The sequence below is a fragment of the Episyrphus balteatus genome, chromosome 1, assembly GCF_945859705.1.
Source record: "Episyrphus balteatus chromosome 1, idEpiBalt1.1, whole genome shotgun sequence".
In the NCBI taxonomy this organism is placed as follows: Eukaryota; Metazoa; Arthropoda; class Insecta; order Diptera; family Syrphidae; genus Episyrphus; species Episyrphus balteatus.
In genome coordinates, this window is record NC_079134.1 from 156,241,286 (window position 1) to 156,259,216 (window position 17,931).

The following is a 17,931-nucleotide window of genomic DNA, read 5'->3' on the forward strand; positions in this document are numbered from 1 at the left end:
TATGCTACGTTCAAAAAAAAAATTGGTTAAGGATGAATATTCATGTTTGTATCCGACTCAGAAATCATTCTACACATTCTATGTACGGGTAGATAGATCCATTCCATATAAAAATGTACTACATAGCTTTGTGTACATAAATTCGTACGTGATGTCATTCGACAACGACATCAGGATATGTATATCCCAAAGTACCTATTGCTAGTAAAGTGCATTCAGTGTTAAGCCACTAAAACATTAATACACATTTTATTCACGAGAAAAGACTTTTGGTGATACTGATGTTACTACGTGTGTTTGTGAACCCTTAGCTTAGTTCTTAATGATAGTATCTTGAATAGAATTTGGATAAATTTCAAGCAAAAACACATGAACAGGGTGTTGCAAGGATAAGCATATAAATAAAAAAAATATCACTCATACGCCACAGTGACCGTTTAGCTTTAAATTTAACAAGCAAATTCTCTAGGTATAAGAAGACAACAAATCTCGATTAGATTGAACAAAAATTGTTTTTTTTTTTTTTGGCACCGCCTTTAGGGCCTTAACTTTAATAGAAAAATGTATGTTTTTTTAGAAAATGATTCCTCAAAAAATCAAACTCGAGATAACAATCAAAAATGACATTACGACAAATGTATAAATAAACTGCACGACTTTTTGGTATCTACGTACTTGCTCATATGGTAAAATTTGCTTAGAATGTTCAAATTTTCACAGAATTTATAAAAAAATTTGTACTTAAATTTTATAATTAATTTCATAAAAATGTAAAAATATTAAATTTTTTTTCAAACGAAAAAACTTTTTTAGATTGTCTTAATCGCCAAACTTGGTTTTTTAAAAAGCTATTTTTTTTGTTTTAATACAAACTTTCAAAAAATTTTCAAAAAAACAAAACCGACTTCAATGGATCAAAACTGGGTTTTATGGTTTTTCTTATAGTTTCTATAGCAATAACTGAACGAAATTAAAATGGGACCACACTGCAGGCAGCAGCTTTCCAATACAAAAAGGATTATCAAAATTGGTTCACTTAGTCGAAAGTTATGGTAACAAACATAAAAAAAAAATACAGACGAATTGAATACCTCCTCCTTTTCGGAAGTCGGTAAAAAAAGACAACACTGAGGGTTGTTTTCTTAATATTAACTTCATTTAAATCGTTTTGTCCGTTTAGGAGACATCGAAAAAAAAATTGAATTCTCAAAGGGACATGTTGTTGTGCTTTTCGCTTCTGGAACAAACTTGACCAAAATTGTACGGAGCTTCAACAGTTCCTTTACGTTTCTCGGATAATTGAGATAGAAATTTGTGAGAATGTGGTCTCTAAAACTTTGTTTTTGAATGAAAGAAGTATACCAATATGTTCTTTTGAGAATTCAATTTTTTTTTCGATTTTTGCTTTATGAGATAAATACTGTATTATCTTCCGATAAACATTTTAAAATTGTCTTCTTCGAGCTCAATGCAAAGGGTACTTTTGCTAACAAAGTTTTTGATGAAAGAATGGCATTTCCAAATTCAGACTTTTTGGAGTGAATTCTTCAAAATGCGTCTATTGTTTTAGTGCATTTTTTTCATTTTTTGTCCATTTATGGTAAATTTTGAATTGTATAATATTGAATAATTATATTTTTGTGTTTTCATATATTTGGTAATTTTTAGTTTCCCGCGATAAATTCAGTTCTCCACAGATTTTTTTACAGACACACCGAAATTATGACTTGCAACAGAAGATGCACTAATTTCAATGTAAAGTTCCGCCGTTTTGCCCAATTTTTTACAAATCGGGGCCTTAACAAGTCTGTCAGTTTTATACGTCCTTGAAACACGTAAAATACATTACCTTACCTTACCAACGTTGAAGAAGAAAGTTTGTCAAAATATTTTTTTTCCTAAAAAATTAGTACTTTTTTTACAAAAAATGCAGCCTCGAAGCATAATACCAACTATATGACTGACATTGACCATCATGAGATGCACCATAATATACTTAATAAATAACCGTCAACTTCCTTATTTTATGTTTAATCGTTACAGATTATTCTCATCAGTTAGAAAAAATGTTCATTTTGTCAAAATACTTTTTCCGACTGTTGTATATGAACTTATTTTATCAGTTTTCTATCTAAATTTCCTTAAATATAGGTTCTATTTTTTTTTTTACACATATTTGACAGCATTTTATTCAGAAAAGCGCCTTAATTGAGTAGCATTTATTTCTTCTGATTAAAAAAAATCCAATTTATTCTCTTAAAATTGATTAATTTTTCTTTTAACAACTACTAATTCAATAAAACTAAAAAAAGTTAATTTTTGTTTTAATTGTTTTTAAAAATCTAAGAAACCATTAAAATTTTTCAAAAAATTAACTCCTTTTTCGGTTTTACTTAATTTGATTAATTTTTTTTTTGGTTAAAATTTTGCACTTAGCATTGGTAAATGGAATCAATTAAAAACTAACAACTGTTGAAACTGATGTAAATACAAACTTAAGGTTTTCTTAACACCCTGTCAAAAAATGACAAACCAATAAAAGCAAGTGTGAATACGGATATAAGGCTTTCATGCAAAATAAATACGTTAGCAAGCAACATCATCAACAAACTATTTCTCTTTCTAAAGACGAAATAACGTTGGTGATGATGATGCTATACAAACTACGGTGTGACGATATACTATATTTCGTTTTTCTACATATTCAACACTTTATAAGGCTAATGTGTTAGCAGGTTGAAAGTTGAATATACGTATATTCAATTTGAAAACAATTTTCGGAAGAGGATTAGGTTTAGAAGTATGTAGAAGGTATAGTTAGTTACTGGATATTTCTATCATGACCATGACAAACAAGAAAAGGGCTGGTGTCCTGCTTGGGAAATGGATAGTCATTTACTTGGATGTTTTTCTTTTTTTTTTCGAGAGGGTTTTCTTAGAGAATCCTTTAATGGTATTTAGGGTTAGATATGTTAAAAACATAAAGGTTATGTTAATAGTTACATAAATGTAAGGTAAGGTAAGAGATGAAAAATTCCTTTCATGAAAATATTATAAAGGCTTTAAATTGAGTAATCATTTTAAGGATCAAATGCTATAACAAGTTAATTTAGGGGTTGTTTTTTCGGATTAAGAGCAAACTTATATCTGTTATTCAATTATTGAGATTATATTTTTATTTCATTCAATTTATTTGATTTTTATACATAATCAAAAGAAATCCTTAAGGCACTTTAAATAAAAGACCCACTTAAATACAAGAGTTCTAATTTCCGGCATGTAAAACACAAACCCACAAATTACCGCCTATGCGGTTTGACCAACAAACTCAAATCAAATCTGAATACCCAAACCACAAGGAATTAATTTCCCTTAAATAAATTCATTTTTTGGCAGATCCCAAATAAGTTTTAGCAAGTTGATAAATTACATTAGGTTCATAGTAATTTTTTTTTGTTTGCTCTATTTTTATTTTTTTTCTGTATCCATCCATTGGATATAATAGTGCTGTGGTTATGCTATCACAAAATTTTGTCGTTTTTAGTTCTTGGATCATTAATCAAGAGACTTTTGAGAAACAAAAGGGAAGATTGCTATAATTGCAGGGGTTGAACAAATGCAGAAAACATCTTAAAGATATCCTTGAAAGAAAACATACATAATTTACCCGAAGATTAAAGTTTTTGTTTTTTCGTTTCTTTTTAGTCTCGAGTGAAAAGAACTTCAAGTTGGAATCATTAATTTCACTAAGTTCATATTTTTTTCTTCTTTGAAAAAAGGTTCATGATTCTATATTATATGGAGGATGTGAATACAAAAGGGCAATGTACCAAACTACTTATTCCTTTGGGAAAAGGTCTGATAGATTTGTTTTTATTGTATGATGATTCCCCTTCTTAAATTCTGTAAGCATTAATATTGGTATATTTTTTTTAAAATGCAGAGACTACCTAATTCAATTAATTTTTTCAGAAGAATAGGGAAAAGAAATTTGTGGAAGGTAAATAATTTTTAACGACGTCAAAGGATATTTTTGTATTTGATTGATTTTGTAAACACTTCTCCACATTAAAGGATATAGGCCATATAAGCCATATCATTCACAACATTAATACATCAGAAATCAGATATGTTTTCATGCAGTCATCTTCATTTATTTTTGTCTTCAATTATTTTCAAGTATTTTTTGACCTACTTTGCTTTTTTTAATAAAAATTGAAATTTTTCTTTATTTCAATTGTTAACGAAAAACACTATTGTATAAAATGTTTGTTAAAATACTTAGAAAACAATAAAGCTTTTTAATGAAAGGTCTGTAATTTTTTTTTTTTGTTACCTCATAAGTCAGAGATGGCGAACCTTTTTAAAGCCTCGTGCCATTAAAAAAAAAAAATATTTATTTGAGGTGCCTCGGCGGCGTGCCGTACAGTTTTGATCTAATTTTTGTGACCATTTGAAGCAAAAATAATTAAATATAAACTACGCAGCGTTTTATTTGTATACACACCTATTAATTTAAATTTGAAAATAACAGATTATTATTGTATAGGCTATTGATTATGTCGAAAAAAACAGGGTAATAAGGAACTAAGACGTTCACGGGTTTTTATTGCAGGAATCGTTCAATGGGTTATAAAAGAAGATAAAACCGCGGAGTACTATTAAATGAGAGGGTGGAAACTGAAGACAGGGGCGCAAAAGCCCCTTTTTTGGTTTTTTCAATATACCTCGTAAACCAAGCAAAATTTTGATATATTGCACACATAACTTTTTGTAGAGAATTAAATTTCCTATTGGAATAATGTTTTTTAAAAATTGAAAAAAAAATTTCCGTACCAAAATAGTCGAAACAATCATAAAAAAAATATCAAAAAAATCGATTTTTTGAGTGTTTTTGCTTTTTTAACTGTACATTTTTTTTTGGGTTGAGATAGACATAAACGTTGCTCCAAAGAAAAAAAGAAGATTAAATTTCCTTCAAAATGCTGTACTCACTAAATTTTTTCATTGAAAACTAACCGAAGTATGGCCATTTTAATCTAGCTTTTTTTTTCCCATTTTTAGTTTTACTCAAGTAAATCAGAAACATTTGAGGGGAAAGTACGATAACTTAAGCACCAAGAACTGATAATGAGATTTTGTAGAGGGGTTAAATACAATCATTGTTTACTATGGGAGGAGGGGGGTCAATGTCCCCCGTTTTGGTGGGAGGGGCAATTTTCTAAAAAAAAATACTTAAAATAAAAAAAAAAATTGTTAAAAAACAACGGCAACACTTACAGTTTTGAATGATACTTTTTTCAAAAGCTAGAATTATAAACTTAATATTAATTTTAAAATGAAGGTATTTTAATCAATTGTTTTTCAAAGTCAAAACTTGTGAAAAAAAAAGTTTGAAAAGCACATTGAGTACAATTTTCACAAAGACTGTGGACTTTAATACGAAATTGATCGACAAAGTAAACTGCCTTAATTGATTTCTTATCAAATCATGAAAATCATAATGTTCCAATGCCTTCTACTTTTTGAGAAAATTGAAAAATAGACAAAATACTTTCTTTATCGGAATCACTCGCTTATTTCAAAAACAATTGATTAAAATAACTTCATTTTAAAATAAATATTAGGTTTATAATTCTAGCTTTTGAAAAAAGTATCAATCAAAACTGTAAGTGTTGCCGTTGTTTTTCAATAATTTTTTTTTTATTTTGAGTAGGGTCAATGTGGGTAAATGTAAACAGGGGTAAATGAAAACATGGCTCATAACAAGCTTCAGTTAAATCTATTTGATGCATACATAAGTACAAATCGCGGACGCATGTATCTTTTAACTTATACGTCAAGCTCATTGCTGTCAAGAGAGAATTCATTCGACGAGCGTATTTTCCGTGAAAGATAATTTTTTAAAGTGCCAAACAAGTCGTTAGTCTTTCAGAAAAATTAAATATTTTTGCAGATTCAATAAAGTCAGTATAATTTGCAAATATTTTTTTGTTTTTAATTTTGATGTAGATTCTATGTGATACAAGCAAATTTTAAAATACAGGACATTTATGTCGATTTGCATGTGTTTACATTTACCCCAGAATATTTTTCATAATGGGTAAATGTAAACAACGTATTCTGGGGGTAAATATAAACATACATTTTTGGTGAAATTATTGGTTTTAATAAAAATAACATATTTTAAGTCAATTACTACTGCTAAAGTGCCGCGGAGTCACATTTTAAAGTAGCCAACACCATCATTTTCAGTGGATGATGTTGCAAAATCGGCCTTTGACGTAAAAAAACAAAAAATATTACGTTCAGAGCTGCTCAGGATGCATATTGGGCGCCTATATAAAGAATCAAAGGAAGAAAACAAAAACTTTTATTGGAATTTGAAAAAGTTTTTGTCAAATACCTTCTTGAACGTTTTTCAAGTTGTTATCCATATGATAAAGAGGAAATTCTAAATTTTATACCACCGTTTACATTTACCCCGAATTTGCAAAAAAACACAAACATGGTGGGGTATTTGTAAACATGCCATATTTGACAGTAATGTAAACAATTTGGGAAATATTTGTTTATATTTATAAAGAAGAATTGCCATCATTTCATATTTGCATTTGAAGATACCATTCAAGTTGTTCCGTGAAAACATAAAAAAATCTAAAGTCGAAAGAAAAAAAAGACATGAAATTGTTTACATTTACCCACATTGACCCTATTTTTTTTTAGAAAATTGCCCCTCCCTCCAAAACGGGGGGACATTGACCCCCCCTCCCATAGTAAACAATGATTGTATTTAACCCCTCTACAGAATCTCATTATCAGTTCTTGGTGCTTAAGTTATCGTACTTTCCCCTCAAATGTTTCTGTTTTACTTGAGTAAAACTAAAAATGCGAAAAAAAAGCTAGATTAAAATGGCCATACTTCGGTTAGTTTTCAATGAAAAAATTTAGTGATTACAGCATTTTGAAGGAAATTTAAAATTTTTTCTAAATATTGTCAAGATCTCCAACTTTTGCAATTTCATGTTTCCATTGATTCGGAATTGTTCGTCGTATTGCCCTCCACCTTCTCTAGTTTGATTGATTCCAACTTTTTCCTCGTTTTGACTAATTTTTTAGTCGATATCGGACAAATTCTTTCAGCTACATTTCAATTTCTTCAATTTCCTACCAGTAAAATTTAGACATGTTAAGTTTATCAAAGGATGTCGTATCAGGGTCCATAGTAGACCTAGCATTTCCGATAATTCTTTGACTTGTGAAAACCTAATTACCTACCTACCGATAAAAAACTGTTCAGTTAATTTTACTTAGTCTGGTTTTTCATGTAGGTAGATAAATTCAATCCGTTCTTCAGAATGTGAGTATCTTCTTCTGAGAAGAAGAGATTTTTACAGTTTTACAAAATCTCAAGAAAAATTTTACTGGAAAAATCGTTTAATGTCGCTCAAATGGCAATTAAATTACTTAATTGGTGACGTGCCTGAAATATTTTATGGCGTACCACCAATGGCACGCGTGCCATTGGTTCGCCATCCCTGTCAAAAGGCATAACTTTCGAATGAGTGAACCAATTTTGATAATTCTTTTTGTATTGGAAAGCTAGTGCGTGCAGTGTGGTCCCATTTCAATTTCGTTCTGACCATAGAAACTATTAGAAAAACCATAAAACCCGGTTGTGTTTTTGATAAAAATGATTATTACGAAAATAAAAAAAACAATTTTCATCAGAAAAAAATGAGGAAATACAGGATTCAATTTTCGATTATGAGAAAAAAGGTAGAAAAAAGGACACAGATGAAAAAACGGGGTTTTCAACGATTTCTGGAAAAAGAAATGAGAAAAAATTTTAAACAATTTCAACTCAACCTATTCTGAGTTACATGCTCAATTGCCACCCAATCGTTGGCTGAACGAAACTAATTTTTTTTTGTTGGGGAATAATGTTCATAATATTCGAATTTCGTGATTGAAATAGTTTATTTTTTTTACAAATTGAACACAGCTCTAAAAAGTCGGGACAGAAACATGAAATCTTAAGGAAATACAATGGATGGAGTATTTATGGTTAGGTAGTTTATTACGAAAACTGCGTAGAATGAGTTTGGTGTTATCAGCAATTTTGAAAAACCCGTTACTCTCAATAAACTAGAACGCCTCTGCACAGAAAATTTGGTAAGAGCTTTCATTCATAATTCTCTTTTAAGAGCTATACGCTTAAGCTCTGAAAGTATAAGTCCCATACAAAAATGATGTACGTACAAAAATGGCGGCGCCTCATAAGACCTCAGAACAAACCCTTCTTCAAATGCTGCATTCAAACTAAGCTCACGTATGTGTATAAAGTACATACTTATTTTGACATTTGAATACAAATTCAAAATATCCGTCATACTTTTTTTTTAATTATAAGTTCAAAAAGTAAAACAAAACTGGGAATACCTTCTAAAGGTTACCAACAAGAAAAAGAGTTATTATAATCATAATAAGGAAATAGCAAACTTGACCACATGCCAATTGCAACTAAACGAATTTAACTATTAGTTAAACTGTGGGTTTCTCACCACAAAATTAACTACCATTAAATTACATCATAATGGCTACTATGTATGCAGTGGCGTAGCTAGCATGGGGCGGCAATTTTGGTGTCACCCTCAGAATGAAAAATAGTAAAATAAATGAAATTCAATTATTCTATATAACTATGGTTTTTTATAGGCAAATTTTGGAATTGCAAAAATTCGAACTACTATACAATACAACCGATTTTTTATTTTAATTTTTTTTTTTTTAAGAAACACTTTAAAAAAAATAATTTTTGGACTTAAAAAATGTCTTATTTTTTTTTGAAAAAATGAATCTCCAACAATTTTGAACACTTTTTGTCATTAAATTGAATACAGTCAACTTCCTCTAAGTCGAACTTTCACGGGACTCGAAAATTGGTTCGAGTTAGAGGGAAATTCGAATTAGAGGAAGAAATTTAATATTTTTTCTTTAAAATTATTCATTTAAAATGGTGAAAAAGTTCGACTTAGAGGGAGTCGGCTGTACTTGGTTTGGAGTTTAAAACCAGTTTAAAAGATTTGTTTGTACTTTTAAAAACAAATTTTATGTTTTAAAATTAAATTGAAAATATATAACATAAAGCCTAGTACGCGGATCGAGCTAATTGTTTTCTCCACTTTTATGGGAGCTAAACTTAAGCTCGATCTGTGTAGTAGGCCCAAGGAACTAAAACTTAAATCAATAGTAGGTAGATAAGGAAAATTCAAGGCGTGATTTTTGTATATATTAAAAAAAAATTGTTCTATAGTAACCCTCTATCTACTGTTTCCAAATAAAATAAACTTAAATTGAATTTCTTAAGACATTTTTAAGTTGTAGGTAAACTTTATTTTGTTCAATTACCTATAGGTACCTTTTATGATTTCATTCAATGGAAAAGTTTTCTATATTTTTTGATTTCAAAAATGAGATAGTCTCAACACCAAACCTACCCATTTTACCCATCAAAAACAAAAAAGTAAGTCTGAACTAGAACAAAAAAGAACAAAAAAAAAAACAAACAAACAAAAAGATAAAAATAATTCAACATTTCACAATTCAATGCCATTGTGTAGTCAAACAATTGACAACTTACAAAAAAAAAGTAGAAAAAAACTTTTCAAAATGAAAGCGTCAACATTTAATTAAAAAGTCTGCCATCTAAATGCATTAACACAAGAACCCGACTACTTTTCTTGTGCCCTTATTCCAGAAATCAGAACGAACTAACTTATTTATCATTTCATCAAAAATACTCGGGCAAAAAGTAAAAGTTTATCCTGTTTCTATCCCTTCGTTTCGTTCGTTTCGAATTACTGGAGGTGGGTTATTTGCCATTTTCATATCATTTTCTCCCTCATGTTTTCGTTGAAAGAAACTTTTCTCATTATGATTTGTTAAACGATAGTTTCCTACAAAATTAGTTGGAGTAGTACTCGTAGTCTTCGGTCAGACCGTCAGAACTCCGTCAGAAGAAAAGGGAGAATTAAGCCCAAATAGAGTTGATCTCTCAAATTATCGTGACATGAACTACTGACATAAGTGCAATTATAACCTATTTTATGTGTGCCAAAGAGAGAGAGAAAACTTGTGATACCAATCAAATACTCTCTACTGCTTGTCAACCATCAAATAATTTACTCTGTTTTCAAGCTCGAATGGTTTTCTTTCACAGGATCCGGATGTGGGTAATGGAAATGGCCTGTAGTTATGTTCTTCTTCTCTTCTCTGAATGATGCTTCTTCCGGCGCAAGCAAACAATTCAAGTTATCAATAAATCATGAACTTTTAGAGCAAATACCTACCAAGTACGAATAAACGACTACTTGTGTATTTAGTTGGAGGAAAGCAATACGATTTTATATAGAAATGAACAATGCCATATAATACCTTGGGTTGTGGAAAACGTAGAGATGAATTGTTGTGGTTTGATAGTCTAAAGAGGAGACACATTTAACCAGCCATTATCTCGTTCAAGCTAAAAAGTTATAGATGCCATTTAGAAGACATGAGAAGATGACAAACGTGAGCGTCTAACATTCGAGGAGCAATGGCAGCAAAACAACAAATACTTTATACGGAAAGAGAAATCGATAAAATTCCATTTAAAATGTCAAGTCAGATGTTGGGTTCACTTAGATATTCAATTTTTTGGTCTTGAAAGATTTTTGGCAATTGAATTTCTTAAATTAATCGTGTGTTTATAAGTTTATATTGGTTATGACGTTTTAATAAGTAAAGAATTTATCTTAAAATATTTTTTAATTAACATTTTACTGTTTTGGATTTTTAAGTATTTTTTCAAATTAATTTGTATTCTTTTCATTTTTCTCAAAGTAGTCACGAATTGGTCTCTAATGTGTCCCGAACGTGTCCCAAACGTGTCTCGAACGTCGAACGTGTCCCGAACGTTTCCCAAACGTGTCCCGAACATGTCCCGAATGTGTCCCGAACGTGTCCCGAATGTGTCCCGAACATGTCCCGGATGTGTCCCGAATGTGTCCCAAAAGTGTCCCGAATGTATCCCGAACATGTCCCGAATGTGTCCTAAACGTGTCCCGACTGTGTCTCGAACATGTCCCGAATGTGTCCCGAACGTGTCCCAAATGTGTCCCAAACGTGTCCGGAACGTATCCCAAATGTGTCCCGAATGTCTCCCAAATGTTTCTCAAACGTGCCCCGCACGTGTCCCAAATGTGTCCCGAACGTGTCCCGAACGTGGCCGAACGTATCCCGAATGTGTCCCGAAGATTCAAGTATTCCTAAATTTATTCAATCTAATGTTAACATTTTTTCTATCAGAACCCGACCTTGAAAAAAAAATTGAAATTCAATTAAATATAATATCATACAATTGATTTAATAAACCGAAATCAAATTTAAAAGTTTCCACGTAAAACCCAAAGTTTTAATTTTTATTTATCGAAAAAATAATTTCTTTAAAATTGATAATTTAATGAACAATTTTTTTTTTAAGACTTAAAAGGCTAGAGAGTGGTTATTATAAAACTTTGTCCTCTTTTTCTGTTGTCTTCGTCATCTGGTAAAGTCTGTTTTTCAATCTTGATTAATTACGTTCAGCTCTATTGATTTCCACAAATTAAAAAGTTATGCCAATGTGTGATATCATATCTATTAAATCTGCCACACAAAATAATCAGTGACGGATCTTAAAATTTTAGGGCCTTTTCTGTTTAAATGTAGGAACTCCTTCAATAAGATTGAAAACTAAAAGTGGTTTTACTTTTAAATGAAAGTAGTTTGTGACTCTTTTTGAATTTAAATAATCTGACTTATAAGTCCATATAAAATAGGAGAAGAACCGTTTCTTGGTTTCAGTGTCCTTTAATTATTTAATCCCCCACTGTTTTTTTTTATAAAATCCCCATCTAAGGTATATCTACCCTTCAAATTCGTGAGATTTTCCTTCTATAAGATTACCAGGCAGCAAAATTTCCAATTTTATATTTTACACACACGGGAGGAAAATACTAGAGAAATAGTTGATGATAAATTTGATGAGCAGCTTTATTATTATTTGAAAACTTCCATCACAACATATTATATGGTTTTGGTTGGGATTGTTGTGTGTATGTCTTTTCAATTCAATTATTATCTTCTTCTTCACTTCGATAAGGAGGGTTTAAAATAAAAAAAAAATATATTTTCCCCCAAGATGAGAATCACAATGTTTTAGATGATGATGTTGTTGTAGATGAAAATAATAATGAAGATGATGATGAAAGTTGGTTGTAAAGCTTAAGAATTTAATCGTAAAATATTCGATTTGTGGGGTATCTAAACGTTCCTTTATCTTGAGTTTGTATACAGAAAGAGGTGGGTCAACATCAACATTATTGGCAGCAGGTTGGTATTGGTTACTTATGCTGTCTGAATGCTTTTAATAATTCAATAAAAATCGATTTAATCTTTAAAGAGATATCAAAGATTTGATCAAAGAATTATTTTCAATTGCCATTTATAATTTATCTTAAAACGAAAAAGGAAGGTAAATTTGAATAAAAGTATTTTGTTAAAGAAATTCAATAGGTTGGTAGGATTTTGAGAGCTATGAAAACGCCCATAAAAACATATGAGAAATTGAATTTTGTAGGATTTTCAACAAAACAAAATAAGATACAGAAAAGAATTTACAATGGAAACAATCAATTTTCTCTGAGTTGAAAATATCATAATAGATCATCGGTTTTCAAGAACCACACCAAAAACACACCAGAACCAGACCAGAACCAAACTAGAACCAGACTAGAACTAGACTAGAACCATACTAGAACCAGACTAGAACCAAATCAGAACCAGACCAGAACCAGAACAGTACCAGAACAGAACCAGAACAGAACCAGAACAGAATTAGAACAGAACCAGAACAGAACGAGAACAGAACGAGAACAGAACGAGAACAGAACGAGAACAGAACGAGAACAGAACGAGAACAGAACGAGAACAGAACCAGAACAGAACCAGAACAGAACCAGAATAGAACCACAACAGAACCAGAACAGAACCAGAATAGAACCACAACAGAACCAGAACAGAACCAGAACAGAATAAGAAAAGAACCAGACCAGAACCAGACCAGAACCAGAACCAGAACCAGAACCAGACCAGAACCAGACCAGAACCAGACCAGAACCAGAACAGAACCAGAACAGAACTAGAACAGAACCAGAACAGAACCAGAACAGAACCAGAACAGAACCAGAACAGAACCAGAACAGAACCAGAACAGAACCAGAACAGAACCAGAACAGAACCAGAACAGAACCAGAACAGAACTAGAACAGAACCAGAACAGAACCAGAACAGAACCAGAACAGAACCAGAACAGAACCAGAACAGAACCAGAACAGAACCAGAACCAGAATCAGAACCAGAATCAGAACAGAACCAAACTAAAATTTGTGTTTAAAAAAAAAATGTTTTTCAAATATTAAATTTCAAAATCCTGCCACACTACAACATCATTTGACTTCCTTTGCACAATACCTTTAAAAGCTTGCTAATAAAAAAAATTAATTCTATTTCAACTCGATGGCCATTAATATTACATTTTTGTATAGAACATAAAAAAAGCAAAAAAAAAAAAAAAACAAAAACATAAATAATGCGGGGATAAAATAAATGAAGAAACGTTCCTGCAGCTTTTCACACAGTGTCAACCTTTAAGTCATAGAAAACAGAAAAATTGCTCCCAAAAGTCACATTCTCCATTGCTTCATTTTTAGATTCCCATGGGCGCGGTCGGTAGGTAGCGGTGGGGTCATTCGTTCAGTTTTTGTTTTTTTTTTTTGTGTTGAGTTTCATTTTTCAATGACAACAGAAATTTTAAACCCAAGGACAATGTTTTTTTTGTTTTTTTTTTTTAGACAGGATCTCTGCACACCTTTGGTTGTTTTGTAGTTATCCTTATAAATAGTCCTTGGTGCAAGATAAAAAGACAAAAAAAAAAACACAAAACGAAGTGAAATCAAAACAATGGAGACAAAATATTCTCTTTTTACTTCCAAAATAGATTTAAAAAAATGAAGTAGGTATTGAAACACCACTGAGTTGCACGTATTTGCTTTTATGTTGAGTGGTATGCCTTTGGGGGCTAGAATTGTCTTAGGGATATTAATTTAAAAATATTCACTAAAAAAAATAATCATCCTAAAAAATTCACCTTAAAAAAAAGGTCAAAAAGGAAAAACGACGTTACTCAGTTAAGATTCACCTTTTTGGGGTCAAATTTTGCAAAATTTCAAACCCTATTAAATCAAAACTACTTGTCCAAAACTTAAAAAAATATACATTTTCGTACTTTGCTATTCAGTCACCTTTGCACTGGTTACAATCAAGACTTAAAAAATTCAGTTTAAAAAATATGCTGTTTTCGGAAAAACGAAAATGCATTTTTTGGGGTCAAACTTTGCAAAATTCTTAACCCCATAAAATCAAATTTGAAAAATACCAAACCCAAACTACGCATCAAAAACTTATAAAATATACGTTTTTTGGTCTCTGCTATTCAATAAATTAAATCCCCTTCGCATTAGATACAATTGGGACCTCAAAAAATCACCTCAATAAAATATTCTATATTTTCGGAAAATCGGCCAAAATTAACGGACAAAAAGTAAATAAATTTACTTAGGAAGTAGTAAATAACCCTTTTAAAGCCTGTATCAAAACAAAACCAATACACGGAAAAAAAAACCACATAAAAACAAGCGGATTCAGCAATAAATTAAGCGGATTTCTGTATGTTTTTTTGCCAAGATGACTTCCATCTTAAATTAAGCGAAAAAATCTTCTTAATTTCTTAAAAGTATATTAATTTAAAAGAAATCTACTTAATTTAAGCGGAAAATCATCTTATTTTGATGTGGAAACATTTAAATAAAAAAAAAGCTGACAGCGGCTGGGAATCAAGCCTACAACTGTTGGGTCACCCAGGCGAGTGCTTTACGAATTCCACTTATTTTAAGCGGAAATCCTATTGTTTAAATGTGGTGAGATTTAAAGTGGACATCATCTTATTTTAAGGTGCCTTTTTTTCTCCGTGTAAAAAAAGAAAAATAGTATTATTCCCTAGCATCCTTTTATGGAGTCTTCTAAAAAATATCCTTGTTTCATTTGATAATGTAGGGTGTTAGTTTCTTTTGTATTTTCTGCCAAAGTCCAGTTCAAGAATGTGAATTGAGGCGAGAAATATCTACTCTCGCCTTGCAGTTATAAAATGCTGTCTTTCTTTTTGTAGTTCGTTTTTCCAGTTCAAATAGTCTCCAGATACTCTTTTTTAGGGACCAGTTTAGCAAGAATTTTTCGAAGTTATTTTGTGTTCAAAATAATTTCATGTTTTCTTTTTTTTTTCTTCGAATAAGATTATAATGCAATTGGATACCTTAAAAAAATCCATTTTTCTGTGATAGGTATAACTTTTTTTTTGTTGTTCGGAAGGCATTTCACAAATTGAATACTTCTCAAAGCCTCGCCATCGACACTAGAGCATCTTTTTTCTTATTTTTGTTCCATCAAAAAGAAGGTATATGTACTGTACATGAAGTAGCTTCAAAGGATGTCTGGAGAGAAAATTATATTATTTTGCGTGAAACTAAGGGTATACCTTCTAACAAAAGAAGCTATGTATGATAATCAGGGTTTTTTTTTTGTGTGTTCTGCAAAGATGATGTAGCAAATTGAATTCCTTTTTTTTTGTCTTATGCTTTGAATTGTGGGTGAATAGTCCTTTTTTATCACGAAATTGGGTATATTGAATTTTGTGGAAAAAATCATTGAAGCTCTCCTCTCGTGGGGTGGTAACATGGGATCAAAATTGTGCTAAAAATAACAATTTCAATAATACAAAAATGGAGACGTTGATATTGTCACATTGACATCAACACTGATTCATATTTTACAAATTTTAGTACGTGAGGTATTTTTCTCTTTCAACGAAATGCTTTGAGCAAGAGCCTTGAAGTATTGAAGGATCCGAAGATTTAATGTAGGTATGCTTAAATAATTTATTCATTACTCATTTTTGCTGTGTTCTCTGTACTCCTTATAAGCAACTTAGCTTACAATACTTAAGTTTTGGCCAACATTACATACTATCTGAAGGTTAAGCCGCACCTTTGAACTTTAATGAACAATAACTAGCTTTTGTTATTTGTTTTTAAATTATATTTGTTTATTTATAATACAAAAAGTCTTTTCAAAAATTGAAGAAAATATTAGTCAGTAAATTACTCAGAATTTTAACTAGCTACATAATTAGGCCTATTCACGAATTTTTCAAACACAGAACATGTAAAAAATTTTGTTTGGATGACAAATACTAGTAGCTTTTAAGTCAAAAATAAAATGCACGACTGGGGTCGCACGTACTTGCTCTTATGCTTAAAGTTACTCTAATGTTAAAGCTTTTTATTCAAGAAAATTAAGAAAATTTAAAATTTGATATTTTCAGGAAATTAAAAAAATAAAATCTGTTTTTATAATTAATTAAATACCGTTCTAAATGACCTTTCACAAAAAACCAAGTATGCATGTTTACTTCTTGTATAAAAAGGAATTTTTAGAAAAAATTTTTCGAAAATCGTTAGAGCCGTTTTTAAAAAAAATAATTTTGTATATATAAAAATTTTCTAACATTTTTCAAAAAAAAAGTTGGTATGCCATTTTGAAGAAATAATTTATTTACGCATAAAAACGAAATTTCAAAATTTTTCATAAACTCGTTTTCAAAAAATTGATTTTTCAAAAAAAAATTTTGAAATATGTATTTTTAAAAAATCCAAAAATAAGTTTTTTGAAAACTTTCTAAAATTTTAATATCACCTTCACCTAAACGCTTTTGTATAAAAATTTTCGTTAAAATCGGGGTGGTCTTGAACGAGATATTCATAAATAAAAAAAACCGTTCTATGACAGGTACCGTTAATAAAGGTAAAAAAAATATTTTTTTTATTTCGAAAGTTGGCTCTTATGTGTAATACTACACTCAAAAATTTTAATCAAAATCGTTAGAGCCGTTTTTGAAAAAAATTAACTTTTCTATTTCCGTTATATGACAGGTACCGTTAGTTTTGGCCCTTCAAAAAAATTTGAATTTGTCCTCTAGGGAATCACACAAAAAAATATTAATTGAATTGTCGCCATATGTCACCATGTCGCAATGTGGCCATGTCGCAATGTCGCCATGTCGCAATTTCGCAATGTCGCCATGTCGCCATGTCGCAATGTCGCCATGTCACCATGTCGCTATGTCGCAATGTCGCTATGTCGCCATGTCGCCATGTCGCCATGTCATCATGTCACTATGTCACCATTGAATACAGGGCCCCCAAAAATCTATCGACGCCACTGGTTAAATCATAATCTTTTTTACGGTAAATAATTATAAAAAGTTTAGAATTTCTTCCCTGTCCTTTAAATTGGTTGATAAAAATGATAAATTTCCTGCCATCAAAGCATCAAAAAAACACAACTTCCTTCCTCAAATTAAATTTAATCCTAGCAACTAACTCCAAGGTTATTATTATTATACAAAAAAAAATGAATCTTACATCTTGCCAAAACTTTTTTTCTTTTTGAAAAGATGAACAAAAAGAAGTATTATGTTATTCTTCAGAAAAAAAAAAACTTTTCTATGTCACCTAACTCTTATCTTTTATTTTGTAAAAAAAAAAAAACAACAAGAATCCTTGTTTATTCCTTACTCACCAAACGACACAGTATAAAGATAAACACACCAGATAACTATGATTCTTCATTTTTCGTCTTTCTTAACAACTTTATCCATTTACTCTTTCTTCTCTTTCATATTATTTGATTTATTAACGGTCGATTTGTGAAGTTCATCTACCTACCTACTATTTC